This window comes from Falco rusticolus, chromosome 9 (genome assembly GCF_015220075.1).
Source record: "Falco rusticolus isolate bFalRus1 chromosome 9, bFalRus1.pri, whole genome shotgun sequence".
Lineage (NCBI taxonomy): Eukaryota > Metazoa > Chordata > Aves > Falconiformes > Falconidae > Falco > Falco rusticolus.
Window position 1 is genome coordinate 13,254,884 of NC_051195.1, and position 6,618 is coordinate 13,261,501.

A 6,618-nucleotide genomic window follows, 5' to 3' on the forward strand; every position below is an offset into this window, starting at 1 on the left:
AATTCTTTTCTGAAATAAATCCCAAGTGGCCCAAACCAGCTGTTGTCCCGCTAGCAAACTGAAATTCAGAGCAAGCACCTGTGAAAGCAATTGCTGGTGCAACAAGGTGGTTATTTATATATTTTTTTTAACAGTGCCATATCTGAGACTATGGAAGCCATGGAGCATTGGCCTCCGAGCACAAACCCTGACCAGCTCTGGCTGCTTTTCCTTATGAGGCAAACCAAATACGAAATGCAGAGGTTTAACTGCATTATGGGAGGGTAACACACCGTAACATCATGAAGTGTACTGGTCCGTAAGCTGCTGCTACCGCAAGTTTTCAGCCTGGAAGTGTCAGATGGGGAACGCCTACACAGAAAAAAAAATAAATAATCTGAATAAAACCCAGTATGTCTGTACATACATGCAGACATGTACACAAACATAGCTTACTGTGGAACTAAGAATATTTTTTTAGGTTTTGGGAGTGGTTTTTTTTTTACTCCATACTGAGACAATTGAAAAATGGTTGATTTGGGAAACAGCATAGATTTCTTCATCTTTTTTTCTCACAAATAATTACTTATTATTATTAAAAACAAATCCTTACTTATAAATGAAGTACAAATTTCCATTTGAATGTAGAAGAGCCAAATCTCTGACTAATAAATTTATCAGTCTTTTAAATTAATTTTAAAAAATGCAAGATTCAGAGGAAGGCCATCACAACATAGCCAATTATTATAGGAGCTTGCATTGTTCTAGACTGTTGCAGCAAAAAGTGAAAAAAGGTTTTTCTTACCATCTTTCAAAATTCCCATCAGGTGGCTGATTGACCACTACCGTAAGTGCACAGCTGGTGCTCATTTCTGCTCCCAGGGTATTATTGAATTGAAGATATCTGCATCTTACTGTGCCATACGACCAGTGGTTTAACCCAGGTGCTCTTAGAGTCAGTTGCAAGACTCCCATCGATTTCATCAGGCACAGGGCAGGCGTTTTGTTTTTACTGCATTTGGTAAGAAGGAATTTACCATCTTTGGGAATCGCTACAGGGCCCATTTACTTTTTCACTAGGCTTTTAAAGACCATTAAAGCAGAGCACAGAGTTTCCCAGGGTTATGGGTTTTACTGATATTTTCAGGAGAACGCCTAGGCTGATAAGGCTGAGAGAGAAGTGTATTTTGATTTTGTTAAGTTATTGTTCTGTCATTGTGATTTTTACAATTGAATTCTACATATTTTGCATTGCTATAAAAGGTAACAAATACATGAAACATTAAGCCATCCTGGAATACGAAACGTGATTCATCACCGAATTGAATTAACCAGCACTCCAGTGGGATACTCCTTTCCTGCCTTCTCCTCTCTCGATGACCTTCAGAAAGAGCTCACAAGAGGTATTTAAATGCCGCTGGATCCCTCCCAAGGCAGCAGGCAGTTTGCACAGACATTGTTTTACCTTGAAACCCTTTTAGGAAAGCTCTGGACTCAAGACTGTGTTGTAGGTGATCTATATAGGGCAAGCATCAATAACGGCTGCTGAACGTTTGCCACCCCACGGTGACTGCAGTACCCCTTTTCTGTTCTAAGCAGAAGGTTCAGCCCTGATTTGTTGCCAGCCCTGCCTCAGGCGAACCTAACAACAGGAGCTAATGTAAGCAACCCTGGCTTTAAGATTTTGCTAACATTATCAGCAGCTGAAGAGAAGCTTCTCCAGCAGGCAATTCAGAGAAGCCAAGTTCCTATCTCACCTGGCAGCAACCTCCTTTTCTCTGTTCTCCGCCTTGGGACACTGGGGAGAAGTCAGTTAAATCAAGATCCTATTTTTCTTCTATTGAGTTTAATTCCTACCACTTTGTCAAGAAATTCGTATCTCACAAACATTTAGCTGATCTGCATAACACGAAGTGAAAGCCTTGTCTTGCCTTGTGCAATGACAAATTCACCCAGCTGTTGTTCATCTGAAGTCTGAACTCTGGCTGCTCAGACTTGCCCATTGAGTTCTCGCTGCATAACACTGTAGTTTCTTGAGGGTCTCTGCAAGGTGCAGTTCCCAACCTTCCACGAGCCTACACCTCCCTCTGGGTGTTGGTGGCTCATACCTGGAAGCAGACCTGTACAACATCTGCCAGTAGTTCTGGAATAGGGGCGTGACACGTGTAACTCCAGTCTACCTATTCCCAAAGCACAGACACAAGGGAAAGAAACACGTGCAAAGCAGAAATCAAGATTCCCCGTCTTCTACTGTCTTTTCTTTGCGTCTGCAACAGATTAAAACAGGATTTTACTTAATTCGTGTCTCTCTCCTCTTTAATTTTCCCAGTTGCAAGTTGCTCCGCACACAAAACCTTAACCTTGTCCTTTAATGAGGAACTTACGCTGGAGACTAACAGCTGACAAAGGCATCTCGCTGGATGAAAGGAGTGGGATTTGGTCATATTCTACTGAAGTATTTAAACAGTGTATGACGTTGTTTGAAAGACAGGCAAGGCAAGGAAAGACAGACTGCTTTTGTGGCTGGTAAATATCCTTTGTTCAGGAAGTTTTTGTATGGAGAATAATATTAACATTAACAGGATCAAACCATGTTCTATATAAACAGAAATCCTCCTGCCCCTCTCTCTCTCCATTTATGAAAACTTCAAAACACAGAAGGGAGAACTGTCTCAGATCATTCATTTTCATGCCTTAACGAAAATAAGCAGTTGTCTGACATCCTCTTGGCAAACAGTTTAGGATTTGAATCCCTGCATGTACGTTTGCATAGTTAATGACTAATTTCCTCTGCCAGGGAATGAATAGCTTGAAGGCTGATGGACGAGCCGTTTTTAAGGCACATGTACAGCGAGCAGAGCACTGCCAGTACAGCGGTCTTTCGTGACTGATCTCTGCCTTTTAATATCATTGATTATTTCTGTTAGTTTGCTCAAAAGCTTTGTCAACAAGAATTCATCTTCTTCCTCTGCAGGACAGAGCACTGAAAGGAACTGCCTCCCAGCTCAGCAGCCCCCCTCCCGACACTCCCCCCCGTGCTCCCTTTCCCTGGAGCTGCTGCACACCCACGTGCGCGTATCGACAGCAGGGAGGGAATGAGACAGCGTTTTCCAGATCTAAAACCCAGCGCCTAATGAGAAGCTATCCCCTTGCTGCGCAGCTATTAACAAAACTGTCCTATTCATCTTCCCAGATAAAAAAATCCTTTCAGTTAGTCCGCTTCAGAGATTTTGAGCTGGGATATATGAATCTAAAGCAACCCATGCTTAGGAAAATAACGTAATCGTTTCTTGGCCTTTCAAATATTTTTCCAAGGTTTTTGGCTTTATTTTTTTTTTCTTTTAAAAGCACGGATTCTGAATTTAAGTCTATAATTAAGAGCATTGTGGAGTAGGCAGTGAATCAGGGAAGATAAAAAGAACAAACAAGAAAACACAAATCTAATAACTGAAAATTTAATTTCTACAGGTTCTTTCTCCAGAGAGCCACTGACTGGGCTAGCCAGCATGTTTGCTTTCCAAGTACATATAAGCCATTTATCAAATGTATCGTTTGGCACTGTTTACTGTGTGGTCACCCACCTCCTATCCAACCATAGGTGCAGGGCTCTGACTCCAAACAAACAGAAAGGGGCCAAGATGAGATCTGACATCTTACACAGCTTATCCAGTACTGGCATCTGACAGCTTCGATATGGAATGACAAACGGGACATTGAATTCTCAGAGCGGGCAACACTGGAAGGGGTTAAGAGCTGTGTTTGATGGAAATGGTTATAATTACCAGACAAGGCAAGAGTAGCCCTGAAAGTTACCTGCAAGATCCTGGGGCATACCGTGAATGTGGTATAACTTGCAAATTCAACTCTTTCAAGACTAGTTTGAAGTCTGAAGACTAGTTTGAGTAGTTTGAAGAAGTATTCCTCAAAAATAATCGGGGAAAAAGTATTTTCATAAATAAAGGCACAGGCAAAAAAAGCCATTAGACTGGGATCCAAGACTGGAGGAACAATATCTATCACCTGTCCAATTTAGTTGCCAAAATATAGAGTGAGCGAGCTGCATTTTTTTGGCTAGCTGTTCTGAGAACTGCTAGAAGCTTCTGAGAAGTAACAGGGCGGCTCCAAACATCTCCACACTGTTACTGTCACATCACTTACCGATAGGGTTTCAAGTATACTTTTGGAATAACACTTATTTCCAAATCATTTTCCAAGCTATGTTTTAAATTTGATTTACTCACCCATTCCTTCCATTCTGACAGTGGTAGCCAGCTGCATAAAGTACACCAAGCCTAAACCAGGCAACTGAAAAGAGAACAGGTATCTATTAATATTAGTTGGTGCACAGCTGCCTTTCTCACCTAGAAGGTACCTCCTAGAAGAGACTGACCTCAGAAAGCAATGAGCAAATCGTTACAGCAAATGACCTTGCACATCTGTTTTCCTTGGTTCCAGGCTGAGGAGTTAGCTCAAAAAAAGAGAGGGAAAGTTGTGGTGTATCTTGTTCCTAAACAGGTACACTCTTCACACCTGTTCCTCTACAGATGTTAGAGCAAGAAAACTTACAGCTCAGTTTGCCAATAAATCTAATGTTATGAACCAACCGTATAACCTGAATGTTATTCAGAGACCTCAAATCAGAACCGCTATTAGACAGAAACCTTAACTAGCGTTTAGTAAGTCAAGTCCTTTGAATAATTCATACCTTCCACGTGTTCATGGCAGCATCCTATGCTATCCCCATCACAAGGAAAGAGACATCAGTTGCCGGCATGCTCTAGATTTTAACATCTTTCATAACTGCTACCAAAAAGTCATGGTAAATTATTAACTTGCAGATGGCTGAGCAATCTGTGCCTCCCAACTGCTGCAATTGTGGGCAGCGTCATTACAAAGGCACAGAGAATGGTTCTCGCACCTGAAGGAGCAGCAGATGTTCTGAGCCAGGAGGATGGCAGAGAAACATTGCCCCACCACTTGGGAAGTATCACAAAGAATAAAGATTAAACAGATGAGTTAAGACTGAGTGGAAAGGTATATGTGGGAAGGCAAGTCCAAAGGGTTTGGAAGGAGGTCACAAGTGGGACAACTTCAGTATCTGTAGCATAAAATCACTTTTCTGCAAGCCACGATCACACAGCAGTTCAGTTTATAAGCCTGTTTGTTTTGTCTTGTGTTTGTTTCAGTTCCTTCCTGATAATTAGTCTTATTAAATAAACAAACATAATGCTTAGGTCACATCCAGTTACTTGTAAGAAAGGCACATTTGTATGTGAAACATGGCACATAAAATATTCACGCGTTAACATGTATTATAGCAGGATGCATGCAATTCTGAAATAAAAGCAGCAGGAAGGAACAGAGGGAAATTGCCTACTTCTTTCAGTCTTCAGTCCAGAACTTATGATTTCATCTCCCTGGAGAAGTGACTACAACAGCAAGAGCAGGTTTTGCCCTTATAATTATCAAAATCTCTCTCCACCTTGCTCCATGTGCCACTGTTGCTGCCCTAGCACTTAATTGCTCTTACACAGTGGTGTCTGTCACAGGTCAGTAAGTGCATTTCTGCATCTTTCTAGGTTCTTCCAGTAAGCATAAACGAGGGGCAGTCAAAAGGAGAGGGGTGCAGATCCAACCAGTGATAATGAGATGCAAATTCACAGCCTTTAATAACAAGGCCTTCCAAAATCCTAGAAAGATTTTACCCTCTATTTTTCAGCTGGCACTGGAATGACTCCAGAAAAGCTTTACATTTAATGCACTGAACTTCAGGATGTGCATCTCATCATTCAAACGGACATAATCTAGCAGGTCTGCACCAACATTCCCACCTGTTTTGTCAGCGGGGCATAATTCTCCTTCGTTTTCTTCTCAAAAATGCCAGAGAGCTCATCACCCTGCAAGACAGTAAGGAAAGAAAAAGTTTATGATAGCAACAAAACTAAAAGAAGCACCATCAAGTCTAAAAGCAGCACCATCAAGTAAAGCAAAACCAGTAAGAAAACTACATCCTACTTCCACAGCCTTTTTCTTCATTATTATTAGGATTTGGTGATGTAGCTTTTTACAGCAGCTCTTGGCAAATGTTTTTTTGTAATGCTAATTAAAAATATACAAAAAAATTATGTAAGATCCAGAGATGAGAACCCAAATGGAAATTCTTAAAAATGTTCAATAATCCTGAATTCTCAGAAGGACCACTTCATGAGAATCTTCCATGATGGCAACAGAGTACGATTCACAGAGCTACTTTGCAAAAGCCACACAAAAATGGATGTTTGTAAGCTCTTTTTTGCTGTGCATTTACTCCGAATCCCTTAATGCCCATAATTTGTTGTACATACCATGAGTATTCTGCTGCTAAAGCCACGGTATTTCAGCCTTTAAATTGCAGAAAAAATACCCACATGCAGACATTGGAGCAAGCAGGTCTGTGACATTTTTTGGCACCATAACGAAAGTCTGTTACACCACTCAGTATTTTCTTTCCTTTCTTTTCTCTTCCTTTCCTTTAAGCTAACATCCTTTTCCTGTGCCTGAGGGAGAAGGCAGTTGATAAAAGCCAAGTTCCTGTCCACAGATAAGTTTAGAAGGCAGCCAAGCTCAGAAGTTCCTTGAATAAGCTATATTCCTACCACC

At 41.2% G+C, this 6,618-nt stretch overlaps 1 long non-coding RNA gene across 1 annotated transcript; it reads right to left on the minus strand.

Annotated features, from left to right (window-relative positions):
- Nucleotides 1-252: 252 nt before the first annotated feature.
- On the minus strand, nt 253-6,438 carry LOC119153878. Its single transcript, XR_005106248.1, has 3 exons — nt 6,324-6,438; nt 5,811-5,876; nt 253-351 (listed from the first exon to the last, which is right to left on the minus strand). It is a non-coding gene; the product is annotated as an uncharacterized LOC119153878 (long non-coding RNA).
- Between the last annotated feature and the right edge of the window lie 180 nt (nt 6,439-6,618).